The sequence below is a fragment of the Erythrolamprus reginae genome, chromosome Z (assembly GCF_031021105.1).
Source record: "Erythrolamprus reginae isolate rEryReg1 chromosome Z, rEryReg1.hap1, whole genome shotgun sequence".
NCBI classification, from domain to species: domain Eukaryota; kingdom Metazoa; phylum Chordata; class Lepidosauria; order Squamata; family Dipsadidae; genus Erythrolamprus; species Erythrolamprus reginae.
Window position 1 is genome coordinate 81,151,351 of NC_091963.1, and position 26,197 is coordinate 81,177,547.

The following is a 26,197-nucleotide window of genomic DNA, read 5'->3' on the forward strand; positions in this document are numbered from 1 at the left end:
AGCTGAAAGATGGTTCTCTAATGTGAGCTGTGGATCAAGGAGGACACCCAAATTGTGAACACTCTCTGAGGGGGTCAATAATTCCACCCCCCAGGCTTATGAATGGACAGATGGAATTGTCCTTGGGAGGCAGAACCCACAGCCATTCCGTCTCATCAGGGTTGAGTTTGAGTCTACTGACACCCATCCAGACCCCAACAGCCTCCAGGCACAGGCACATCACTTCCACTGCTTCGTTGACTGGACATGGGGTGGAGATGTACAACTGGGTATCATCTGCATACTGATGATACCTCACTCCATGCTTCTGAATGATCTCACCCAGCGGTTTCATGTAGATATTGAATAGCAGGGGGGAGAGGACCGACCCCTGAGGTACCCCACAGGGGAGTGACCTTGAGATCGACATCTGACCCCCCACTAACACCGACTGCAACCAACCGGAGAGATAGGAGGAGAACCATTAAAGAACAGTGCCTCCCACTCCCAACCCCTCCAGCCGATGCAGAAGGATACTATGGCCGATGGTATCGAAAGCCGCTGAAAGGTCAAGAAGCATCAGGAAGAGGATAAACCCCTGTCCCGGGCCCGCCAGAGATCATCTATCAAAGCGACCAAAGCAGTTTCCGTGCTGTAGCCGGCCCTGAATCTTGACTGCTGAGGGCCTAGATAATCGGCTTCTTCCAAGGACCATTGGAGTTGGAGCGCCACCACCTTCTCAACAACCTTCCCCATAAAGGGAAGGTTGGATACTGGCCGATAGTTGTTGAGAATGGCTGGGTCCAGGGATGGCTTCTTGAGGAGGGGGCGCACAAGTGCCTCCTTGTAGGGATCCGGAAAGGACCCCTCCCCAAGGAAGCGTTGACAATCTCCTGGACCCAGGTCGGTGTCACCTCCCTGCTGGCGGAGACCAGCCAGGAGGGACACGTGTCCAGCAAGCAGGTGGCGGAACTCACAGCTCCAATGGCTTTATCCACTTCATCAGGTGACACCAGATCAAACTCTTCCCAGATAGATGGACAAGTACGGGCCCCAGTCACCTCAACTGACTCGTTTTCAGTCGACTCTGTTATCCAATTGGAGTTGAGGTCTGCCCGGATCCAAGCAATTTTATCAGCGAAAAATGTGTTAAAATCCTTGGCACTACTCTCTAAGGGCTCCCCAACTCCCCCCTGGTTAAGAAGGAAGCGGGTCACCCTAAACAGAGCAGCCGGGCAGGATTCCACTGATGCAATCCAGGCGGCATGATACGCACATCTTGCTGCCTCGAGCGCCACTTAGTAAGTCTTAATAAAAGCTCTTACAAGTGTTCGATCGGATTCAGACTTACTCTTCTTCCAGCGCTTCTCTAGACATCTCTTCTGGCGTTTCAACTCCTGGAGCTCCTTGTTGAACCATGGAACTCTACGGGGTCTAGTGCCGCGGAGAGGTCTTAACGGCGCACCCGGTCAAGAGCCTCCACTGCAGCCTTGTTCCAGGCCTCAGCAAGAGACTCCGCTGAACTGTGGATGAGTGCCTCTGGAATAACCCCAAGCCCTCTGAAAGCCCTCTCGGCCCATCAGGCATCTGGGGCAGAACTGCCTAATCTGTTCCGCGGATTGGAGCCAGGAAGTCAAGCCGCCGTAGAAAATGGTCAGACCGTGAGAAAGGCAACACATCTAAGCCCCATAATGTCAGATCATTACTCAATTGCTTAGAGAGAAATACCATGTTGGGTGCGTGCCCCCCCTCGTGAGTCGGACCCTGTGAGGTCCATGGCTGTCATGGTGGCCATGAACTCCTGTGCTAATCCAGAGGTTTCGCCTAGTGACAGCAGGTTAAAATCCTCCAAGACAATAAGTCTGGGGAATCCTACCGCCAGCCCGGCTATCTCCTTGAGCAGCACAGGCAGGGCTGTTGACACGCAGCTGGAAGGCAGGTACATGAGCAACAAGCCCACCTGAACCTCTAAGTCCAACTTCACAAGGAGGGACTCACAATGCGCAATCTCTGGGGCAATGAGTCTAAGTAGGCAAAGGCTCTCCCTGGCTATATCATATCTGTCCCTCCCCAGAACACTGGAATATTCCAACCCACTGCCATCCGAGAGATTGGTGCCTCCTCCCCTCCCGCCTCTCTCTCGTCAGGTGGGCCATGTAAATCATTCATATCATACCCATTTACCCCATACATACCATAATCCCACCCACCTCATTCATACCATTCACTCATTCCATACATATTATTAAACCCACCCCAATTATCCATAATTTAAAATTAAAAAATTAAATTAATTACTGCTAATCTTAATATTAAACCCACTAATAAAATAATTAAACCCACTAATAAAAGCATTAAAAACACGATAACAATATAGGGAAAGTCAGTCAATCAGCAGTTCTTAAAAGCATTCAGCAGTCTTAATAGTCAACAGAACATGGCGCCAGGTCCTAATCTAGCTGTGTTTTAAAAGGTCTAAAAGGTCTGGGGTTCTAAAAGGTCTAAAAAGAAATGTTCGAGTCTCTAAGTGTATTAGTCCTTTTGATGCCGGCCGCTGCCACCAGCCAGCATCCCCTGATCTTATCTGTGTGTCTCTTCCATGTCTACAATGTCACCCCAGTCGCCCTCCAGTACTTCTAATCTCTGTCTTTTGTCTGCCTCTCATTACTTGGAAGTCTCTATGCATAAACACTCCTTTATCTTGACACCCATGCCAACAGATACCTTTAATGTTCTGCTGAAAGTTGAACAAGTTGAACGGATGTGTAATACCACTTATGTAATATTTTCCTTCTCATTTCCCTAACTTGTTTTCTTGATTTTCTTTATATTCTCTACTGTATTTTCCATCTCTTGCACCTCTACACGTATCTCATTTTGCCACCATTTAGTCAATCCTTGGATCACATCCCTGTCTGACTTCACTATCATCTTATATACAGTAGTACCTCATCATACGAACTTAATTGGTTCCAGGAGGAGGTTCGTAAGGTGAAAAGTTCGTAAGATGAAACAATGTTTCCCATAGGAATCAATGTAAAAGCAAATAATGCATGCAAATCCTTCAGGAAAATCCCAAACTTTAGAAGGGAGGCGAACAGAGGGCAGGGAGGAGCAGTTAAAGGGGGTGGGTGGAAGAAGCAAGGCTAGGCTAAAGGGTGAGTGGGAAGGAAGAAAGGCAAGGGGGGCGCTCCTCCCTTTTCTTTCTTCAAAAGACACCGTTTCAGTGACTTTGCAAGCATGCAAAATCTTTACTCCTCCAAACTGCCCCTCCCTTTTCTTTCTTCAAGACACCGTTTCAGTGCCTTTGCAAGCATGCAAAATCTTTACTCCTCCAAGCTGCCCCTCCCTTTTCTTTCTTCGAAAGACACCGTTTCAGTGCTTTTGCAAGCATGCAAAATCTTTACTCCTCCAAGCTGCCCCTCCCTTTTCTTTCTTCAAAAGACACCGTTTCAGTGCCTTTGCAAGCATGCAAAATCTTTACTCCTCCAAGCTGCCCCTCCCTTTTCTTTCTTCAAAAAAAGGGAGGGAAAGAAACCCCTTCATCCCAGCAGCAGCTGCTTGGGTTCGTAAGGTGAAAATAGTTCGGAAGAAGAGGCAAAAAAATCTTAAACATCGGGTTCGTATCTTGAAAAGTTCGTTAGAAGAGGCGTTCGTAAGATGAGGTACCATTGTATATTGTTTGCTTGCACCTTATTACCCTCAGTTTTTTCTCTTATTATTTTCTCTAACTCTATCTCCTCCCTAAATAGTGCTTCTTTATTCTCCCTTTCATTCAGATATTTACATATTGCATTTACTTGTAGCCATCTTCCCCTTACCCAACCACCATTCTATACGATTTCTACTTGGCCTCCCATCCTTCTCATATAACTGTTCTATCTTAGTTATCCCTCTTGCCTTCAACTCTCCTATACCCCTATTTAAATTTATTTCAATATCTTTATTTATTACATAAATCGATGAGTTTTGATTTATATAATCCTATTTTCCCCTGCCATTTTTTCCAAATTTCCATAGTCCCTTTCATGGGACCTAGTAGTTTATTTAAGTCTCTCCTACTCCACTTTCTATTCTTCATCCCGTTTATCTGTTTTTCCAGTTTCACCCATTTATTCTCGAATAATTGCAACACCATTAATCTTTCATTTTGAAATGCTTCCCTATACAGCGCCAAACAAGGAACTCCCCATCCACCCTCTTTTTCGTTCGCTATTAACCACTGTTTTCTTATTCTTGGTCTCTTATCTTCTTCAACCCAGTAATTAAGTTTTTTGTCCCACTCTCTAAACCTGGATGCTGATAGCCCCCCCCCCCCCCCGGCAGTACCTGAAACAGATACATCATTTTGGGAATTATCATGATTTTCAAGGCTCTTATTTTAGAGATTCTCCTTAGCTTTTTCTCTTTCCAGCTCTTCATGTTTCAACATTATCCTCCATATTAATTTATAATTCACCTGCTCAATTTTCGTTGGATTTCTCAATAACCAAATTCCCAGATATTTAATTTTCTTTAGTCCTAACTTCAACCCTGATTCTTTCCTGATTTCTATGTGCTCTTTCGGAACTGTATTTAAACACATAATCTCTGATTTTTCTATATTGACCGACAATCCTGATTCCTGTTTAAACTTTTGTAGAATATTTCTTATACCTTTAATCATCTCCATCGGGGGCTGGGTCAATATAATTGCATCATCTGCAAATAGGTTTAATTTCATTTCTATTTCCCCTATTTTGTATCCTACCCAAATGTTATCTTGTCTTATCTTATTAGCTAACATCTCTATTGCTATTACAAATAACATTGGAGATAAAGGACATCCCTGCTTGGTGCCATTTAGTATTTTAATTCTCTGCGTTCTTTGTCCATTCATGCGCTTCATTCCCTTTATAAATCTCTTTTATAGTTTCACAAAATATATCCCACATATTTAATTCCTTAGATAGTTTATATAAATAACTATGGTTAACTTTATTAAAAGCTTTATAAACATCTAATTTCAAAATTCCTAATTTACTTGTAGTAACGGTGGCATGGTGCATCACATTTATTACATTTCTAATTGGTTCACTTATTTTCCTTCCCTTCAGAAATCCTTATTGATCCTCTTCAATTATTTTTGGTAAAATATTTTCAAGTCTATTTGCCAATATCTTCATAAATATTTTATAATCTTGATTTGCCAAGCTGATAGGACGGTAGGACCCAGGCTCTCTTAAATCTCGATCCATCTTCGGAATATTAACAATCTCTGAAAGCTTCCATGTCTGTGGGATATCATGAGTTAACAATATATTATTAAACAGTTTCCCCAAGTACGGCAACAATACATTCATATAAGTTTCATAAAATTCACCTGTAAACCCATCTGGGCCTGGTGCTTGTTTTAACTCTTTAATTACTCTAGCAATTTTTTATTGTGTGATTTCTGCATTCAATATTTGTTTGTCTTCTTCGCTTACTATTTTCCCAACATTGAGGACTCCTATATTAACCTGCTCCTCTTTATACAAATCCTCATAATATTTTCTCATTATCTTCTCTAGCTGCTCTTTACCATATCTAACCACTCTACTAGGGTCTCTCAGTGCTAATATACATGATTTTTCTTTCCTCTTCTTCAAATATCTTGCCATTTGTTGCATTGGTTTTGTCCCCCAACTCAAAGTTTTTTGTCTCATCATCATTCTCATCTTATTCCATTGGATCTCATCATATACCATCAATTGTTTCCTTTTCAATTTCAATAAACTATTCCAATCCCTACTCTTAGTTAATCATAACTGATCTTGCATCGTCTATTTCCCTTATCTTCATTTCCCTTTCTCTACCCCACCTCTTTCTAATATCTGCTTCCATAGATATACATTGTCCCCTCAGAAAAGCCTTACATGCATCCCATACAATTGATTATTTAATATCACCTATATTGTTAATTCTAAAATATTCACGTAACTCTGTCTGCAATTTATCTTTATCTTGTTCACTAGCAGTTACAACTGCATTATATCTCCAAATTCTTTGGTTGCATTCCTGACCTATTTCCAATTTTGCCAATAGTGGGGCATAATCTGACAACCAAGTATTTTTGATATCTACTTTTTTAACTTGTATATTGCCCACTCTATTCATTAATATAAATTCAATGCAATTAAATGTATGATATCTTGCTGAATAATACGTAGCTCTATTTGGGATATCTGCATGGAGATCCACCATATTAAGTCTATTTAAATGTGACATCCTACTATTTCCGATCCAATTTGTTAATTGCATATTAAAATCTCCTGCCAAAAACGTTGTGCCCGCCATAAAGTTATCCAGCTTCCTTTTTGTATTTATTATAAATTGTTTTGTTTTTGCATTCGGGGCATAAATTGGTGCCAATGTCAACTTCTTATGATTAATTTTCCCTTTAACAAGCAACCACCTCCCTTCTCTATCTTTCTGAACTCCAACCTCTTCAAATAAAACCCTCTGATGAATAAGAATCGCTGTACTTCTACTATTTTGCATTCCTCGAGATTCATATACCCATTTCCAATTTCTATCATTAATCAATTTATCCCTTCCTCTCCGTCTTTTATGTGTTTCTGTCAAAATCATAATATCCACCTTATTTTGCTTAGCCATTCTCAATATCCTGTAACGTTTTAAATCAGATCCCAAACCATTTACATTTAAAACCATTATATTACACTCATTCATAATATACAATAATATCCCTTTCCCCCACCCTTTCACTCTTGGTTTCCTTGTTTTCTCCTAACTTACCCCAGTTACCCCCCCCAAAGTTCCTCCCACCCGTGCTCCCCCCACCAAAAGTGGAGAAGACAAGAAAAAATCTTGTTGAATCATGAGGCACTACTCCGGATTGCGTTCCACCCTACTGAGCTCCACTTTCAACTTCTTTTAAATATAATTAAAGAGAAAAATCCCTCTCCCACTCTCCCTTATCCATTTAAATGATTCCTTCTTTTACTTTTTTTTAACTTCCCTTACCTTTTTCCCTTCTCCCCCCAGGAAAAATAAGAGTTAACACTGCATTGCTGAAACGTCTCTGATGAAATCACTTCTTCGCTTTCTTGTCCCACTGGGCTCTTGTTCTTCTCTGCTCCCTTGTAATGACCTCCACCTGCCCGATTAACTCCTTCAGCTCTTTCTCCCTTTGCCTTTCCTTCTCATCCGGGGTACTGCGATCGCTAAAATACTCTCCTCCTCCTTCTCCTTCTTCAGCTCTTTTTGGCTCTATAGTCCCCCCTCCTTCTGCTCCTCATGGCTCACTCTCTTGAAACTGAATACCCAGTTGATTCAATGCCTTTCCCTCCTCCAGTGACCGAGCTCTGAACATCTGGTTTTCTTGAAATACCAAAATGGCAGCTGTAAAACCCCAAGTAAACTTTTTTCCACTTTGATATAGGTGGCTTGAAATTGGGCATAAGGCAGCTCTTGCTCTCAAGTTTTCCCAAGAGAGATCTCTCAGAATTCTTATCTCGTTCCCATCTTAAGGCTGGCACAGCTTTTCAAATATTTGTAAATGTCCTCAGCTTTTTTCTCGCTGACCAAAGCCATAACAATGTCTCTTTGCCTCTCCCGGTTTCTACGTGGGACAGCCCAATGGACATGTAAAATATCATCAGAAAGAACCTGAGCACCCTGCGCTTGCATCCAACCTAGAATTGCTTCATTTAATTTTGAACCTGAAGCAAAATTCTTTTGCCTTTGGTAATCTTCCAAATTAGCAATTCTGTAATTCAATTGTTAAAAAGTCTCATCCTGAATTTTAGCTTGTTTTTCCAAACTTTGAATTTTTTCTGCCGCCATCTCTCCTTCCTTAACTGTTTTAAAGTCTAAAGAAAGATTTCCGAAAGCAGATACCACTTTCTGAAACCTCTGTTCAAAGCCTGAAACAATTTGTAATAGCTGATCCAGCTTCGTCAACGAAGCAGTGGTAGTGATGTGCCGGTGCCTGGAGGCTGTTGGGGTCTGGATGGGTGTCAACAAGCTCAAACTCAATCCAGACAAGACGGAGTGGCTGTGGGTTTTGCCTCCCAAGGACAATTCCATCTGTCCGTCCATTAGAACACTGGACTACATTAGAATTAACAAAACAGATAGAAAAAGTGGATATTGAAACGAATGTGTGGGTGGATCATAACCCTATCACTATACAATGGAAAGATAAAAGAAAAAGACCAAGATGGATTTTAAAGAGAGAATTTTTACTAGAAAAAGACTTTCAATGAAGATTGCACATGCGTCAAGGCTAGATTCATTTTCGAGCTCTAATTATGATATATTAAATAAAGGTGAAATTCCTCCTTAAAACATCATAAATCCTTCTTGAAGGAAAGCAGAGGAGTAAAGCATTCTCAGGAGATCAAACAGAATCTAAGATCTGAGTTTCTAAGGAAGACAGGACTTCTTTCGCGATTACGAGTGAGTACAATCAATCTTAATAAAATGACATGGGGTGGAGATGTACAACTGGGTATCATCCGCGTACTCATGATACCTCACCCCATGCCCTTGGAAGATCTCACCCAGCGGTTTCATATATATTATTATTATTATTATTATTATTATTACTTAGATTTGTATGCCGCCCCTCTCCAAAGACTCGGGGCGGCTCACAACATGTAAAAAACAAATCATAAGCAATCAGACAATTTAAAATATTTAAATATTTAAAAAACCCCATATACTAACAGTCACACACACAGACATACCATGCATAAATTAAACGCGCCCAGGGGAGATGTTTCAGTTCCCCCATGCCTGACGGCAAAGGTGGGTTTTAAGGAGTTTACGGAAGGCAGGAAGAGTAGGGGCAGTTCTAATCTCCGGGGGGAGTTGGTTCCAGAGAGTCGGTGCCGCCACAGAGAAGGCTCTTCCCCTGGGGCCCGCCAACCGACATTGTTTAGTTGACGGGACCCGGAGAAGGCCCACTCTGTGGGACCTAATCGGTCGCTGGGATTCGTGCGGCAGGAGACGGTCTCGGAGATATTCTGGTCCGATGCCATGAAGGGCTTTAAAGGTCATAACCAACACTTTGAATTGTGACCGGAAATTGATCGGCAACCAATGCAGACTGCGGAGTGATGGTGAAACATGGGCATACCTGGGTAGGCCCATGACTGCTCTCGCAGCTGCATTTTGCACGATCTGAAGTTTCCGAACACTTTTCAAAGGTAGCCCCATGTAGAGAGCATTACAGTAGTCGAACCTCGAGGTGATGAGGGCATGAGTGACTGTGAGCAATGAGTCCCGGTCCAGATAGGGCCGCAACTGGTGCACCAGGCGGACCTGGGCAAACGCCCCCCTCGCCACAGCTGAAAGATGTTGTTCTAATGTGAGCTGTGGATCGAGGAGGACGCCCAAGTTGCGGACCCTCTCTGAGGGGGTCAATAATTCCCCCCCCAGGGTGATGGACGGACAGATGGGATTGTCCTTGGGAGGCAGAACCCACAGCCACTCCGTCTTATCCGGGTTGAGCTTGAGTCTGTTGACACCCATCCAGGCCCCAACAGCCTCCAGGCACCGGCACATCACTTCCACTATATTAAATAGTAGGTGGGAGAGGACCGACCCCTGAGGTACCCAACAAGGGAGCAACTTAGAGGTTGACCTCAGGCCCCCCACTAACACCGACTGCGACCGACCGGAGACATAGGAGGAGAACCACTGAAGAACAGCGCCTCCTACTCCCAACCCCGCCAGGCGGCACAGAAGGACAGTATGGTCGATAGTATGGTCGATAGTATAGAAAGCCGCTGAAAGGACAAGAAGCACCAGGACAGAGGATAAATGTGCTGTAGCTTGGCCTGAATCCTGACTGCTGAGGGCCTAGATAATCAGCTTCTACCAAGGACCGCTGAAGCTGGAGTACCACCACCTTCTCAACAGCCTTCCCCATAAAGGGAAGGTTGGAGACTGGACGATAGTTGTTGAGAATGGCTGGGTCCAGGGAAGGCTTCTTGAGGAGGGGGCACACAAGTGCCTCTTTGTAGGGATCCGGAAAGGACCCTCTCCCCAAAGAAACGTTGACAATCTCCTGGACCCAACTCCATATTACCTCCCTGCTGTCTGAGACCAGCCAGGAGGGACACGTGTCCAGTAAACAGGTGGCGGAACTCACAGCTCCAATGGCCTTGTCCACTTCGTCAGGTGTCACCAGATCAAACTCTTCCCAGATAGATGGACAAGTATGGGCCCCAGTCACCTCGACTGTCTCGTTGTCAGTCAATACTGCTATACAATTGGAGTCAAGATCCACCCCATGTCCAGTCAACGAAGCAGTGGAAGTGATGTGCTGGTGCCTGGAGGCTGTTGGGGTCTGGATGGGTGTCAACAAGCCCAAACTCAATCCAGACAAGACGGAGTGGCTGTGGGTTTTGCCTCCCAAGGACAATTCCATCTGTCCATCCATTACCCTGGGGGGGATTATTGACCCCCTCAGAGAGGGTACGCAACTTGGGCGTGCTCCTCGATCCACAGCTAACATTGGAACACCATCTTTCGGCTGTGGCAAGGAGGGCATTTACCCAGGTTCGCCTGGTACACCAGTTGCGGCCCTGTTTGGACAGGGTGTCATTGCTCACAGTCGCTCATGCCCTTATCACCTCGAGGTTCGACTACTGCAACGCTCTCTACATGGGGCTACCTTTGAAAAGTGTTCGGAAATTTCAGATTGTGCAGAATGCGGCCGCGAGAGCCATCGTGGGGCTTCCTAGATTCGCACGAATCCCAGCGGCCGATAAGGTCCCACAGAGTTGGCCTTCTCCGGGTCCCGTCAACCAAACAATTTCATTTGGCAGACCCCAGGGGAAGAGCCTTCTTTGTAGCGGCCCCGGCCCTCTGGAATCAACTCCCCCCGGAGATTAGAACGTCCCCCACCCTCCTTGGCTTTCGCAAGTTACTCAAGACCCACCTATATCGCCAGGCATGGGGGAATTAAGACATCTCCCCCAGGCTTTCTTATATTTTATGTTTGGTATGTATGTGTTGTATGGTTTTTAAATTGTTGGGGGTTTTTTAATGTATTTTTATTATTAGATTTGTTCCATTGTTATACTATTTTTATTGTTGTTGTGAGCCGCCCCAAGTCTTCAGAGAGGGGCGGCATACAAATATAATAAATTAAATTAAATTAAAATTAATTCTGTCTGAGATATAGATCTTTCACTTCCTTTTCTGTGATCACTAGGGGTTGTAAACCCAATGGGATGGGTTCAGTTGTAGAACATTTAGCTGTTGTTGGTGTGTCTGGGATGGAGGTTGTGCAGATAAGTGGTTGTGGTTTCTTTTCAAACCTGCAGTAGAACACATTCAGGTCATCTGCCAATTGCTGATCTCCTTCAGCTTGGGAAGGTGGTTTGCTGTAACAGGTGATGTTTTTGAGAATTTTCCATGTATTTGCTGGTTCATTTGTTGAGGATTCTTTAGCTTTTCAGAGTACAGTGATCCCCCGGGTATTGCGATCCCGATCATTGCGAAATGGCTATATGGCGATTTTGCAACCCGGAAGTAAAAACACCATCTGCGCATGCGCGCCCTTTTTTCTATGGGCACGCATGCGTAGATGGCGCCGGGCAGATCAGCTGCTGGGCGGCTTCCCTAGGTCTTCCCCCTCTTGCTGGCGGGAGGGCGAGCGGCGGGCATCAGCGAGGAGTTTCCCCACCGCCCACGCAAACTCCTCGCTGCCGCTCGCCCGCCCTTCGCCCGCCCACGCCGTTCATTCTCGCCACTTCCCAGCTGAGTCCTGAAGCGAATTGGCTTCAGGACTCAGCTGGGAAGCGGCGCGAGCGAGCGGCGCAAGTGAACGGCTTGTCCGCCGTCTGCCTGCCCGCGCGCCCGCCCTTCGCCCGCCCACGCCGTTCATTTTCGCCACTTCCCAGCTGAGTCCTGAAGCGAATTGGCTTCAGGACTCAGCTGGGAAGCGGCGCGAGCGAGCGGCGAGAGCGAACGGCTTGTCCGCCGCCTGCCTGCCCGCGCGCCCGCCCTTCGCCCGCCCACGCCGTTCATTCTCGCCGCTTCCCAGCTGAGTCCTGAAGCGAATTGGCTTCAGGACTCAGCTGGGAAGCGGCGCGAGTGAACGGCGTGGGCGGCCGAAGGGCGGGCGAGCGGCAGCGAGGAGTTTGCGAGGGCGGTGGGGAAACCCCAGCGCCGCTTCCCAGCTGAGTCCCCTTCCCAGGAACCCCAATCTTCGGCTCCTCGCTAGCGCTGCGGAAGTAAAAACACCATCTGCGCATGCGCAGATGGTGTTTTTACTTCCGCAGCGCTACTTCGCGAAAAACCGATCATTGCGGGGAGTCCTGGAACGGAACCCTCGCAATGATCGGGGGATCACTGTAGTTCCTTTTTGCTGCTCTGATCTCCCTTGTTAATATATTTCTGGCCTGATTGTACAGCATTCTATCACTTTTTCTGTAGGCTTCCTTTTTGGAATGACGTAACTGCTTGAGTTTGGCTGTGAACCAAGGTTTATTTTTACTGTATATTTGCAAGTTCCTGGTTGGTACTCATAGGTCTTCACAGAAGCTAATATATGATGTTACAGTATCTGTGAGTTCATCTAGGTCTGCAGAAATGACTTTAAAAATATTCCAGTCTGTGCAGTCAAAGCAAGCCTGTAGCTTTAACTTTGCTTCCTCAGTCCAAGTCCTCGCTGGTTTAATTGTTGGTTTTGTGGCTTTAAATCTTTGTTTGTAAGCAGGTACAAGGTGAATCATGCAATGATCAGTGGCCCACAGCTGCTCTTGGAAGGGTCCGGTAAGCATTTTTTACAGTTGTGTAACAATGGTCTAAGATATTATTGCCTCTGGTGGGGCAATTTACATGTTGAAAGTATTTTGGTAGCTCATCTCTTAAGTTTGACTTGTTTAAATCTCCCAAAATAATGGCCAGTGAATCATAATTCCTATCACCCTTTTCCTCCCACTTAGGACTATATGACTGTAACTTGTTGCTTGTATCCTAAGATTTTTATTAATATTGATTGTTTCTTCATTGCTTATTTGACCCCTATGACAATCATTAAGTGTTATACCATGATTCTTGACAAATCTATATTTTCTTTTACGTACACTGAGAGCATATGCACCAAGACAAATTCCTTGTGTGTCCAATCACACTTGGCCAATAAAGAATTCTATTTAACTAAAAAAACAGACAAACACAGGCAAAACCAAACTGACATGAAATATAGATTAAAAAAAACAATCTGTGTATAATAAGTTTCCCCCCCTACTGTTCTGATCCAGACCCCAAGTCTTTGATATTCAAAACAGTAAATGCTTTATTTTCTCTTCAGCAGTTCAGAATACACACACACAGTTTTTTCTTCATAGCAAACAAATTGGCATGCAGAGCAAGGGGAGAAATCTTGCAGCAAGGAGTTGAAAGCTTTATGACCCACATTAACATTCCATCCAAATTAACAGCAAGGCAGGGGCTATAAATTCTATTTCTAAGCAGATAGCTTACCAGCAACTGGAAGCCAACAGCTGTCTCATTTGCAGGGTCTTTCATGATTTATTCTAGGCATTCTTTTCAAGAAGATAAATAAAACACGCCATGTTTTAATTGGCAGTTTGCTCGATACAAACTTTCATTTCCGGTTTTCTGCTGGAAATGACGTGTCCAATACAGAGATCTAATACAATGGTACCTCTACCTAAGAAAGCCTCTACTTACGAACTTTTCTAGGTAAGAACCGGGTGTTCAAGATTTTTTTTGCATCTTCTCAAGAACCATTTTCCATTTACAAACCCAAGCGTTCGAAACTGTAACCGGAAAAGGCAGGGAGAAGCGTCCATGGGGCCTCTCTAGGAATCTCCTGGGAGGAAATAGGGCCGGAAAAGGCGGGGAGAAGCCTCCGTGGGACCTCTCTAGAAATCTCCTGGGAGGAAACAGGGCCAGAAAAGGCAGAGAGAAGCCTCCGTGGGGCCTCTCTAGGAATCTCCTGGGAGGAAACAGGGCCAGAAAAGGCAGAGAGAAGCCTCTGTGGGGCCTATCTAGGAATCTCCTGGGAGGAAACAGGGCCTCTACCCTCCCTGTGGTTTCCTCAATCACATGCATTATTTGCTTTTACATTGATTCCTATGAGAAAAATTGCTTCTTCTTACAAACCTTTCTACTTAAGAACCTGGTCACAAAAAGAATTAAGTTCATAAGTAGAAGTACCACTGTAACTACAGAATCAAAACCTTTTCCCCTGCACTTCTTCCCTGAGTTCTATCAATATTCTATATCTTGCGTTTATCCACTGTTTGATATTTCATCACTATCTGACAAGGAACTACTTTCAATAGTAAATTCAATTTCCTGGGGCTGTTCTGAATCACTGTATCTTTCACTCCCGTCTCCTCTGTCATCTGTTAACCTCTGTAACCCAGGATAAATGAAGGTCTCTTTTTCTTCGTCTTCAGAATTGGAAATTTCCTGAGGCTGACAAAGATCACTCACAACACCCACCAACCTAAAGTTACAGAAAAAAACTTTGAAAACAAGTAACCCTTAAGGTGCGTTGTACTTTAAAACTTCGATCAAAGAAACAACAGTGTGACTTTAATAACTGTCTGCTAGCACCAAAAAATATAAACGTCTCCTGTTTTGATCTATTGTATTGTCCCTGTCCATTTTTTGGCTGATTCTGTGTTGAGAAAACACTAGTTTTGCTGTTATGAAGCAAGAGTTGGTTAAAGAAAGCATGTTTCAACATGATGTTTGAAATGTCTGGAAAACAGAAAACACTTTCGCAAGAGGTTTTTCTTCAAGGCAGCCCCCTCCCGCTATCCCTTAGCCCTCCAAGTCTCTGTGGGCAGGGAAGGGTGCCCTCAGAGAAATGAGACTGGAGGAAAAAATTCTATCAAGCTGATCATTAGCAAACCAGGGCATCCCCTCTTCCAGTCCTCCAGAACTCTTTACATGCCGTTTGCCATTCATTGCAACAAAGAGGCAGCTGAGTTTTAAACAGCTTTGAAAGAGGGGTGAGCCTCATCTGGTTCCCCTACTCACCAGGCACAGTGCAGGTGGCCAGAAGCGGCTGAGCGGCTCCTTCTGCTTTCTCGGTGCTTCTTCATTTGTTTCCCTCCCTCATTTCTTTGCCTTTTCCTTCCACACTTCTCTTCCTTCTTAAGAGTTTGATTACAAAGAGATGGGGGAAGGGAGAGATAGGAAGAGACACTGTGTGGGAGGCGTGGTGTCAGCAATCGAGAGGTGGCTACATGCAGGACTAGCTCGACTGCTTTGGGCTGCCTGCGGCAGCATTTTAAAACACACTCCTGCCTGCATGGAGGCAGTGATCGATGCTCGTCGCCTCTTCATCACAGGCAGAAGTGCATTTTAAATTGCTGTAGGCAGAGCCTAGAGGAGCAAACAAGCTAGTTCCGCCATGTGTGTATGCACCACCTCTCGCTTGCTATCGCTCTCACGGCTGTGAGCTGCTCTTTCTGCTGTGAGCGAGCAAGCAAGGGAAGGAAGCAACAGTGACAGGCACAGCCAAAGGAGCAGCGGCAGAGCTGAAGGGGCTGTGGTTTGCCCATTTGGACATTTTTTTTCACCTACCAGGCTTCATAAAGGCTGTGCGCACACACGGGGGGGGGGGGGGCAATGCGGTGGGTGCTTGCACATGCATGGGAGCAGGGGAGGGGTGTGGACACATGCACACATGCTAGTACCCCACACGCACCCTTTTTGGCACATGAACCAAAAAAGGTTTGCCATCACTGCTGTAGGATATCTGAGAACATCTAGCAGTGATTCTCAACCCTTCTAATGCCATGGCCCCTTACTACAATTCCTCCTTCATTCATTAATTTATTGGATTAATAAGTCACCCCTCTACTGGGGTGTGGTGGTAACCCCCAACTATATGTCTAGTGCCAATTCTCCATACAGAGAAGCTGATTGGCAGGAAAATCAGAGGGATACCCCCACTATAAATGCCTGAATTGTATAAATATGTTCTAAGGTGCCAGAATAGAAGCTGTAGTTTCTAACACCATGGAAAATTTGTCTTTTCCGATGCTCTTAAGCGACTCCTGTGAAACAATCATTCGACCTCCAGGTTGAGAACCACTGTTCTAAAGCAACCTCATATATTAGAGGATTGCCGCATCTGATTTATTGGAATATTAAAGGTCTCTTGAATCTAAGCAGGATACTAGGCATGGATAGTCTAGTGAAGAGGAGGTCCTGGGGGGACATGATACCAGTCTTCAGATATTTGAGGGGATGCCACGGAGAGGAAGGAGTCACATTATTTTCCAGGGCACTGGAGGGCCAGACTAGGACCTACAGATGCAACCAAGGAGAGATTCAACCTAAAAATAAGGAAGAACTTTCGGACCGTGAGAACGATTAACCAGTAGAACGGATTGCCAGCTGAGGTTGTAAATGCCCCAACACTCAACACTTTTAAAAAGAGATTGGACTGCCACCTTTCTGAGCTGATGTAGGGTCTCTTGCTCGAGCAGGGGTTTGAAAATCAAGGAGAGATATTTTAAAGGTCATATGAATCCATAGACCATAATACTTTAATTGTACAGTGGTACCTCTATCTAAGAATGCCTCTACTTAAGAACTTTTCTAGATAAGAATCCAGTGTTCAATATTTTTTTGCCTTTCTTAAGAACCATTTTCTACTTAAGAAACCAAAATTTCCCAGGAAATTTGAGAGCGGCAAGCAGGCCGGCCAGTTTCTTGCCATTCCTCCTTTAATCCTGGCCACCTCGGGCTTTTCTGTGCTGCCAGAGGAGCCTTTCGGTAACGTTTAAGGCGGCTTTGGCAGGCCAGAGCAAACAAATAATTTTCCTTTCTCTGGGCGCTTGGAGATGGAATAAACCTCTGCCAGCACCCAGAGAAAAGAAACGTTCCCTTCGCTCTGGGCAGCCCAGAGTGAACGGAGCGTTTTCCTTTCTCTGAGCACTTGGATAACAAATAAATCACTTCGCTGTGGTAAATCCCTCGCGCTGCCTCCCATACACCCGGTGCAAGGTTGTCTCCCAGAGCGTCTGAGCGCAAAAAGGCAAAGGTAGGCGCTTTGCCCCGGCTGGATCAACTTGGCTTCAGCCAAACCAAGGAGTCACCACAATGAAGGAAAGGCGCCGTCTACAAAGCGAGTGAGAGGGGGAGCCCTTCAGCATGAGAAGGAAGAGGAAGCAGGTAGCAGCAGCAGCTGACCTTTGATCAAAGGAGCCGGATGTATGAGAGGTGCATGCTACTCCTTGCCGCCTCAGAGTCCCTTTTTTTTAAAGCCTTAGAGTTTTAGATTTTTTTGATTCCCCTCACCTCACCTTCTTCCTTCGGCAGTCTGTCCTCCTCCTCGTCTTCCTCCTCCTCCTCCCACCCAAAAGCTTTCATTTTCTTTCCTAATGGGTTTGCACACATTATTTGCTTTTGCATTGATTCCTATGGGAAAAATTGCTTATTTTTATTAAAATACTTTATTAATTTTTCATAAAAATCACACACAAACATACAAACACTTAACCCATAGTAGGGGTTACAATTACCCCTCTCCTCTTAGAAGTTAATTTTTAATACAGAAAAAGAATATATTCTTGATTCATTAAGTCAACATATTGATCTAAGTGAAAAGAATTTTGTTCAAATATTATAATAACATAAAATTAATTTAATAAAAAAGAGGAAAAAAATATAAGGTCATTTTAATATATTCATACATTTCTCATAATGTTTAATTTTTATTTTTATCTATCCACTTATAAACTTTATTCCAAATAGTATAAAATTCAGATTCTTCTTGGTTATTCAACTGTCTTGTCATCATATCCATCTCTGCACAATCTAAAATTTTCTTTATTACATCTTCTTTGGGGATATTTTACCCCTTCCAATTTTGTGCATAGACTATCCTGGGTGCTGTTAAAATATGGATAACTAAGTAAAAAATGTATTTTTTATATTCCCGCTTAGTTATACCTAACAAATAAAATTCTGGGATTTTTTTCCTATTTCTTGTGATACAATCTCTTTTAGCGTTTTTTCTATCATTTTCCCATTTTCTACTTACAAACTTTTCTACTTAAGAACCTGGTCTCAGAACGAATTAAGTTCTTACTTGATAAGTTATAATTGTTTCACATATATGTATGCATATATAAGTAAGCAATTTATTTTCCTATATTACTATCACCCTTATCCAATAACAGTTGGAAGCTTCTAAGGTTAAGGAAATAATTTTAAATAAATTAAATAAATTAAAGACCACCGATATAAATTCACGTGCAAGCAAATTTTTGTTCAAACAAACTTCAGTTAGACTACGCTTATCAAGAGAAGAAACGCACTGCTAGAGAAAATGTTCAATCCAGGGCTATTTTCGTTTATTTTTAAATAACTCTCTGAAGGTCAAACAACTGTCATGCGGTGCAGGCAAGGTTCAGGGAAAAACTGGAAGATTCCTATCTGTGCCATGAGCGATAGCAAAAACCCCATTAACCTTCCCAACAACCAAAAACATACTTGCCTGTCGGACACGCCGCATCAGCAACCCGCAAGATTGTCCTTCCGTTCCCCCTCTCTGAATTGCCAGGAAAAGCAGTGAAAGTAAGGAAAAAATATCTAAGGTCTGGAAACATAAGGGCGGGCCAAACTCACGGCCAGGGATGGAAACACAAAACCGGTTGTTACTTTCTGAGAAAGGCGACTGCCCTGAACACCTAATAAATTAAAAGAAACTCACCAAGCGTAGGTTTCCCAAGACGTCTTGCAATCGCCACAGCAAAAGCCCGACATTAAAGGGCAACTATGGTGGAGCATTTGCAAACGGCCCTTCTCTGACGCTTGCTCTGCTACAACGGTTGGTGGTGTAAATGGATCCCCCTCCAAACGCGGTGGATCAAGCGGCACATGAGCGGCGGGGCGGGCGATTATGACTTAACTACTTCCTCCTCTGCCTTACGGCGCGTTCTCGTTTCGTTTCGACACTGCCTCCGGTTTGACTTCGAACTGCGCGCGCTCTCCAGAATTATTCAAGAAGAAGAGGATCGGACAATAAGAAGGTGGGAGTCACTTTCTTGCTAAATAAGTGATCAGTTTGAGCTGTTTGTAGCCTAGTAGCTCCACGTGTAAGGCAAAAAAATAAAACCTAGTGTTTTCCCGCCGTTGCACCGTCTTGAGCTCGTTGGCAGGCGTCTTGCACAGATCCCACGCTCTGAGCTGGGAGGGGTGGCAGGGAGGCTTCTTAAGGCGCTCTCTAAAACTGCGTCACCTTTTCTGTCCGCACGCTTGTTCTTGAATCCTATGCTAAAAGACGTTTCTGTTGCCTGGGGATCCTCTTCTCTTTAGGCTTTCCAGAAAGATTAATAAGGGAGATGCCATAAATCTTTTCTTTACAAGTTGAGCGAGCCCCAGTTTTGCCTTTTCGCTTGCAGGCCCTTCTCTCTTTAGCTATTACCTCATCGCACCAACCCGGGTGGCGGGGAGAAGGGGAATGCCAGAGCTCCTGGAGTTTCTAAGCAACTGACCCTGGTACACCAACAAAAGCTGATCCCGTTCACCGCATCATTACGTACAACTTAGCAAATTTAAAATTTTACCAGCGACCTTCAAAAGGACACTTCTGGATATAATGGCAAAGCCAAGTTAAGTGAAAAGGTTAACTTTTCAAAAGATGCATGTTCCAGCTCTCAGCTTCGGAAATGTTAAACTGAGCAATAAAGTTGAATCCATATTTAGTCATGTTATTTTCTCCACTGCATATTATACATGGAATTGTCACTAGCTAGTACAGTACAATACAATTCTCTTTAGGATGATATTCAGATTTGTATTTGTTTTCATGGGCCGTTCATACATCTGTTTTAACATTTGACATTGTTGGTACATGTGATATTTTTATTGAAGCTGTAAACAAACTGTATGAAATATTTATAAATAATTAATGATTCTTGCTCTATTTATTTCAGTCATAGTCTATGAATGATTACATTCAAACTATAAATTAAAAGAGGGAAAATAAAATTTGTGTCCTGCAAATTTGTCTAAGAAATTTGCCTAATTTTCACTGAGTGCATAGGGATTGTTTTCAGTTTAAAGGGATACCTGAATTTGCTTTACAAACTCCACTTCATCTTTCAAAAAGCATCATAAGTGATTTGTTTAAAAATATAATTAGCCCATTTCTCTGTTTCAAAAGAAGAGATCACTTGTACAAATTAAAAATAGTTTTTGCATTATCAACTATTTTATAATTAAAATAGTATTGATAAACATAGAAAAATGGTTTTTAGTCTTTTATTTTTTTAACCCTATAAATCATGGTGATACCATACTACCTAAAATCCACTTGTAAGAAATGTTTTATTATCATAGTAATTCCTAACGTTTATTTCCATAAATTAGAAAAGAAAAATGGATGTAGCAGTCCCAGAAATATTTCATTGAGTTAGTGTAGACAGCAATAAAATTGACTCACGTTATTTTGAGCATAAAATCATTTATCTCTCATATTTATAAAACAAATATTTGACAAGGATATAAAAGAGAAAAACTATATTGTTTCATTTTAATTATATTTCTACTACCACTTTTACAGATTTTTTGATAAATGCACATTTCACCCTGGATTTGAAATATATCTCTAATGTCCAATTGTTTTTCTTCCCACAGAATATTATAATAGAAATACCCTGAGGTAATTTGGTGCAGGGCACGTAGGGCATCTCCACCCTCCACCTTACCTTGTATCTGTGGCACCACATCGCTCAGCCTCCTGCTCCAATGCTGCACCAGAAGTGCATACTGGCAGCCACATGGGGTCTTGTTGGATGGAACTGCCGCCGCGAGGTAAGGCAGTTGTTGGGGTATGGATGACCTGGCTGTAGGAGCCCTAAGATAAACTGGTGCAGGGCACGTGAGGCAGCTTCCCCCCTAGCTTGCCTCGTGGCTGTGGCAGCAGCGTGGTGCTTAGCTTCTTGCTATTAGGGCCATGAATAAGCAGAAGTGAGCCAGCAGCCACATGGGCTTCTGCTGTAAATGGCTGCTGGTGCTTCCACCATGAGGCAATTGTTGTGGCATGTGAGGTCCTAAGGTAAGCTGGTATATATGTGAGGCAGCTCCATCCTCCTTGCCTGACCTCACCTTGTCTTGGTGGCACCACAAGTAACCAGACAGAAAGGGTGGCTAGGCGGCTACATAGGTGCTTAAGTAGGGCTTATTTTGAGGTAGATCTTATTGGGCACAGACACAGGAAACATGCTAGGGCTTATTTTCAGGGAAACATTGTAGAAGACAAAAATCTCTGTAGAGCAAACAATGAGTCATATTGTGAAACATGAATAGCGAATAATACTATTGGAAAAAAATAATGCCATACTTTTGTAGAAAACTAGAGAGAATAAACTGGTAAAGCTCAAAATTATAAGCCAGTTTCCCTATACAGTACTTCTGGATAAGGAACAATAAAAATATGAAAGGGGAAAACAAAAATGTGCAATAATTGTTCTGAAATTCAGTGCAAAATAACCACAGAACCTTTTGCAAAATATGCACAATGGTAGAGAAACAAAAATATTTGCAACACAGATACATAAAGGGAAAAAATAGGTCAAAAAAGTCCAGTAGAGAGTAAAGGTCTTTGTTCTTGGTAACCATAAGGTACCTTCGATAATTTTGGAAAGTTATTTTTTCTATAAAAAGAAGAAATAATTAATCTGTCTCTTTCTGCAAAAAGAAATCTGCCTCTAGTTGCAGTGTGGAATTTACTTTCAATGTAGAAATAAATCCAGTTCAAAACTAGATATGATAACATTATGTAATACAAAGATGAATATCACCTGTGTTGGTATAAAGCAGTGATGGCTAATCTTTTTTGGTTTGCATGCCAAAAGGGTATATGGGTATGCTAGTGTGTGAACACATGCCCACATCCCTTCCCTCCCCCCACGCATGAACTTCGTGCTGCCCTCCGCGCATGCACATAGCCTGCTAGGTGAAAAAAATGCCCAAACGGGCAAACCGGAAGTTTGGGGAAACACTTCTGGTTTGCTGTTGTGCTGTTTTTTGCAGTCCAGAGGGTTCAGGAAAGCTTCCTAAAGCTCCGGAGTACAAAAAACAACACAACGGGCAAACCAGAAGTTTGGAAAACGCACTTCTGATTTGCCCATTGTACTGATTTTTGGACTCTTCAGGAAGCTTCCCTGAACCCTCTGGAGTGCAAAAAACAGCACAATGGCAAACTGGAAGTGCATTTTTCCGAACTTCCAGTTTGTCCGTTGAATTTCTTTGCCTCCAGGGCTTCAGGGAAGATTCCCTGAAGGGTTTAGAGGCTGAAAATAAGTTGGCCAACGTGTGCATTCACGCTGGAGCTGAAACATAGCAAAGTCTCGCATGCCCTCTGATATGGCTTGGCGTGGCACCTGTGTCATAGGTTCGCCATCACGGGTATATAGAGTATGGAAGTTATTATACCAAAACACTGCGTAAGTCTTGAGATGTTTTACATCCAAGATGGGCTGTTGGCAAACCGGTTGTTATGATTCTTCTTTTTTTCTTTTTTTTTAAATTAAAAATAAATTTTATTTATAAATGAAAACATACACAACAAGACAGGCAAAACATTTAAAAGAGTTGGACAATTTGTGACGTCCCTGTGATGCAATTCTAAGAGTGCTTCTTTCCTAGTATACATATTATATTTACATAATATACATCAAAACTTAGTAGTGATCTTAATCAGGTATACATTTTTTTAAAAAATCCCTTTTATATCCAAAACTCTGACCTTTATTTTCCAAGTTTTCTACCACTTATTGGCTCTTTTTCTTGCCCCCCCCCACCTTTTCCCAACCAATTATAAAACTTGTCCCAGCAGTTAATAAATTCTTCCTCATCTCTATTTTTTATTTCCTCAGTAAGACACATGATAATATTTTTTTCGATGGTATTTTCCTCTGTGGATATAGTTTCATTTTTCCAGTGTTGTGCAATCACCATCCTTGCTGCTGTTGTTATGTGGAGGGTTAAATATAATTGCTCTTTTTCAAAATGCTCACGGGCTATACCTAGCAAAAATAATTTGAGCTTCTTTTCAATTTTTCTCTCTAATATATCTTCTAACCATGACTGAATTGTTCCCCAATATCTCTTAATTTTCTCACAGCTCCACCATATATGATAATATGATCCACATTTTTATTACATCTCCAACATCTGGGCGAGCACTTTTTATTTATTTTTGCTAATTTTGTGGCGGTCCTTTGCCATCTGTAATACATCTTGTGCCATTTTTCTTTACAAGCCATAGCTAAAGTTAGCTTTTTATTCTACTCCACATCTGTTTCCATTCATTTAGATTAAATCCTGTGCCCACTTAATCATATTTTCTTTCACTTGTTCGGTTCCCATTTTAAAATTTAATAAATAACAATAGATGTTTTTAATTAGTTTCTCTTTTGGGCCCAGTAATATTTTATCTAGTGCTACTTTTGTTTCAGTATTCCCTCTCTCCTATCTTTGTCTAGTCTTGATTTTATCTGTAAGTATTCCCACCATTCCAGATTAATCCCCTCTTCTTTCAATTCTATCCTAGGTTTTAAAATCCCTTCTTCATTTATTACTTTTTCATATGTTATTCTCTTGCGAATTTTTGTAAAGTTGGGGCGGGTAATTGCATCTAAAGGAGAAAACCAATTTGGGATCCCTCTATAAATTTGTGTTTTGATTTTTAACCAAAACAGACAGCACAGAATTTCTTATAAAATGCTTTGTAAAATAATGATGACTTAAGTAGATCGTAGCCTTCAAATGTTAAAATTCTAGTATATTCTAACATTATCAAATCTCTCACCCACATAAGAATTGCAGAGTTAAAATATCCTCACCAATCGGATAGCCCGAAACAAGATCTCTCCTCCCCCTCTTTCCCTCCCTCTCCCATTGGCATCCTTCCTCCCCGGGATCCTCCTCAAACTTGGCACCCCGGACCTTTGCGGGGTGTGTGACATCACGGGGGAGGGAGATACAACCACCCCTTCAGTCTTCCTGTGGCGGCTTCTCAAACGAGGTCACGTCAGCATCTCGGAAGGCTTCCGTTTAAAGGGCCAGTTGGCTTTTTCTCTTCAAGACCAGGGTTTGTGCTCACAGAGAGAGAGAGAGAGACAGACAGAGAAAGAAAGAGAGTGAGAAAGAGACAGAGAGATAGAAAGAGAGAATCTCACAGCCATGGAGGAAGGCACGCAGCGGGTGAGAAAAGAGGAGGGGCGAAGCCCGTCACCTGCAAGCCTTCCTTCCCTGAATGGTCTCACTCTCTATCTCTCTCTCTGTGAAGCACAAACGCTGGTCTTCACAAACACACTTGCTCACACACACTCTGTCTCTCTGTGAAGCACAAACGCTGGTCTTCACAATCGTACACCCTCACACTCAAAAACTGAGCTGGGTGGCAGCAGCGGCACCTGGAAGGAGTTTGCCTTTTAGTCTCCAAAGAGCTTCACCTCCCGCAGGGAAGAGCCCTCGGGAGACAATTCTGCCAGCCATGGGCGAGCGGCGGTGAAGCTTTGGGGTTTTGGCTGGGGTGGGAGCCAGGAGGGCCAGCCTGACACCCTCCCCCAGGGCTTCGCCTCCTGCCGGGCAAGAGCCCTTGGGTGACAGTTCTGCTGGGCACGGGCAAGGGGCGGGGAGGACCAGTAGGGTTAAGTCTCCTGCGGCGGCAGCTGCAGCACCAAAACTTTAGGGTTTTGGCTTGGGGGGGAGCCAGGAGGGCCGGTCTGACACCCCCACCCCAGCGCTTCGCCTCCCGCCGGGCAAGAGTCCTCAGGAGACAATTCTGCTGGGCACGGGTGAGGGTTGGGGAGGACCAGGAGGCTTAAGCCTCCTGCAGCGGCTGCTGTAGCAGCAAAGCTTTGGGGTTTGGCTGGGGTGGGAGCAAGGAGGGCCGGCCTGACACCCCCACCCCAGCGCTTTGCCTCCCGCCGGGCAAGAGCCCTCGGGAGACAGTTCTGCCGGCCATGGGTGAGGGGCAGGGAGGACCGGGAGGCTTAAGCCTCCTGTGGCGGTGGCTGCGGCTGCAAAGCTTTGGGGTTTTAGTTGGGGGGGGGAGCCTGGAGGGCCGGCCTGACACCCCCACCCCAGCGCTTCGCCTCCCGCCGTGCAGATGGATGAAGAAGGGGGGCATATGGACAAGGTGCTTCGGCTGGCAGTCGGGAGGCGGGGAATCCCAGCAGGCATGGAAACAAATGGAAAATCCCATCAGGGGCAGTCACAAGGCAGGGGAATCCCTCTGTCAGTAAGAGCTCCGCAGCTCATACAAAAAAAAAATCAGGTTCCTAGCACGTGGAAACTTCCACAGCTGGTGCCTTTGTATTTTATGGAACATTGCCTTTTATGGAGCGGACACAAACATAGAATCAAAGCTGAACAGAGCACAAGGAATACAACGACTCTCTCCAAAATGGCGCCTCCCTCTCCAGATCCCCAATCACAGAGACAACAAACCTCCCAAGCAAAAGCCTTAATTACCGAGCAAGGTACTCAAACTATATTAACCCTTGAAGGACTGGATTACAGTAACATGGCAATTGAAGTTGCTAAACTGTTTGCTCCAGACCTTAAAGCTACACTCACAAATACAATACAAGAGACTCTAAATGCTATAAAAGCTAATGTAGCACAACAGGGCTTGCACCTTGAAGAAACAGACAAACAGAAAAAGAACTGGAGGAAAACTATAGCATTCTTAAAGATGTAATCCAAGCAACTACCAAATTACATGAATGTATTGAAGACTTAGAAAATCGCTCCGGAAGGAATAACCTCCAAATGGTAGATATTACAGAAGATATCCCTGCAAAGGAATTGCGTGCCATTTGTGAAAAGGACTTACCTGCTGCTTTGGGTCTTCTTCACCCTTTTGAAATAGAAAGAGCCCATAGGATAGGGGTGATATGCCCCCAAAATTTGGACAATGCAAAGGAAGGCGCTATAAGACATAGACAGATCATAATGAAATTTCTAGACTATGTGGAGAAAGAAGAATTGCTGAGAACCTATAGAAATCACAGAGACCCAGTTAAAGTGAGAGGCTGCAAAATCCTCCTATTTGCAGATTATTCAGCAGAGGTTACAAGAAAAAAAAAACATTTAGTGGAATATGCTCTGTGTTAGCAAAACAAAAGGTGCATTTCCAATTACTTTATCCAGCCATTTTAAGAACTAGAAATTCTGATGGCTCTTTTACAATGTATAA

At 43.6% G+C, this 26,197-nt stretch overlaps 1 protein-coding gene across 2 annotated transcripts in view; it reads right to left on the reverse strand.

Moving 5' to 3' along the window:
• The window catches only part of TRAK1 (trafficking kinesin protein 1), a 709,911-nt gene extending 690,479 nt beyond the window's left edge, over nt 1-19,432 (reverse strand). Inside the window, exon 1 of one of the 2 annotated variants that reach the window (XM_070727389.1) lies at nt 18,695-19,432. The gene's annotated coding sequence lies outside the window, so the exon portion shown is untranslated. The remainder of the gene's footprint in view (nt 1-18,694) is intronic. The other variant, XM_070727391.1, reaches the window with a different exon arrangement.
• Between the last annotated feature and the right edge of the window lie 6,765 nt (nt 19,433-26,197).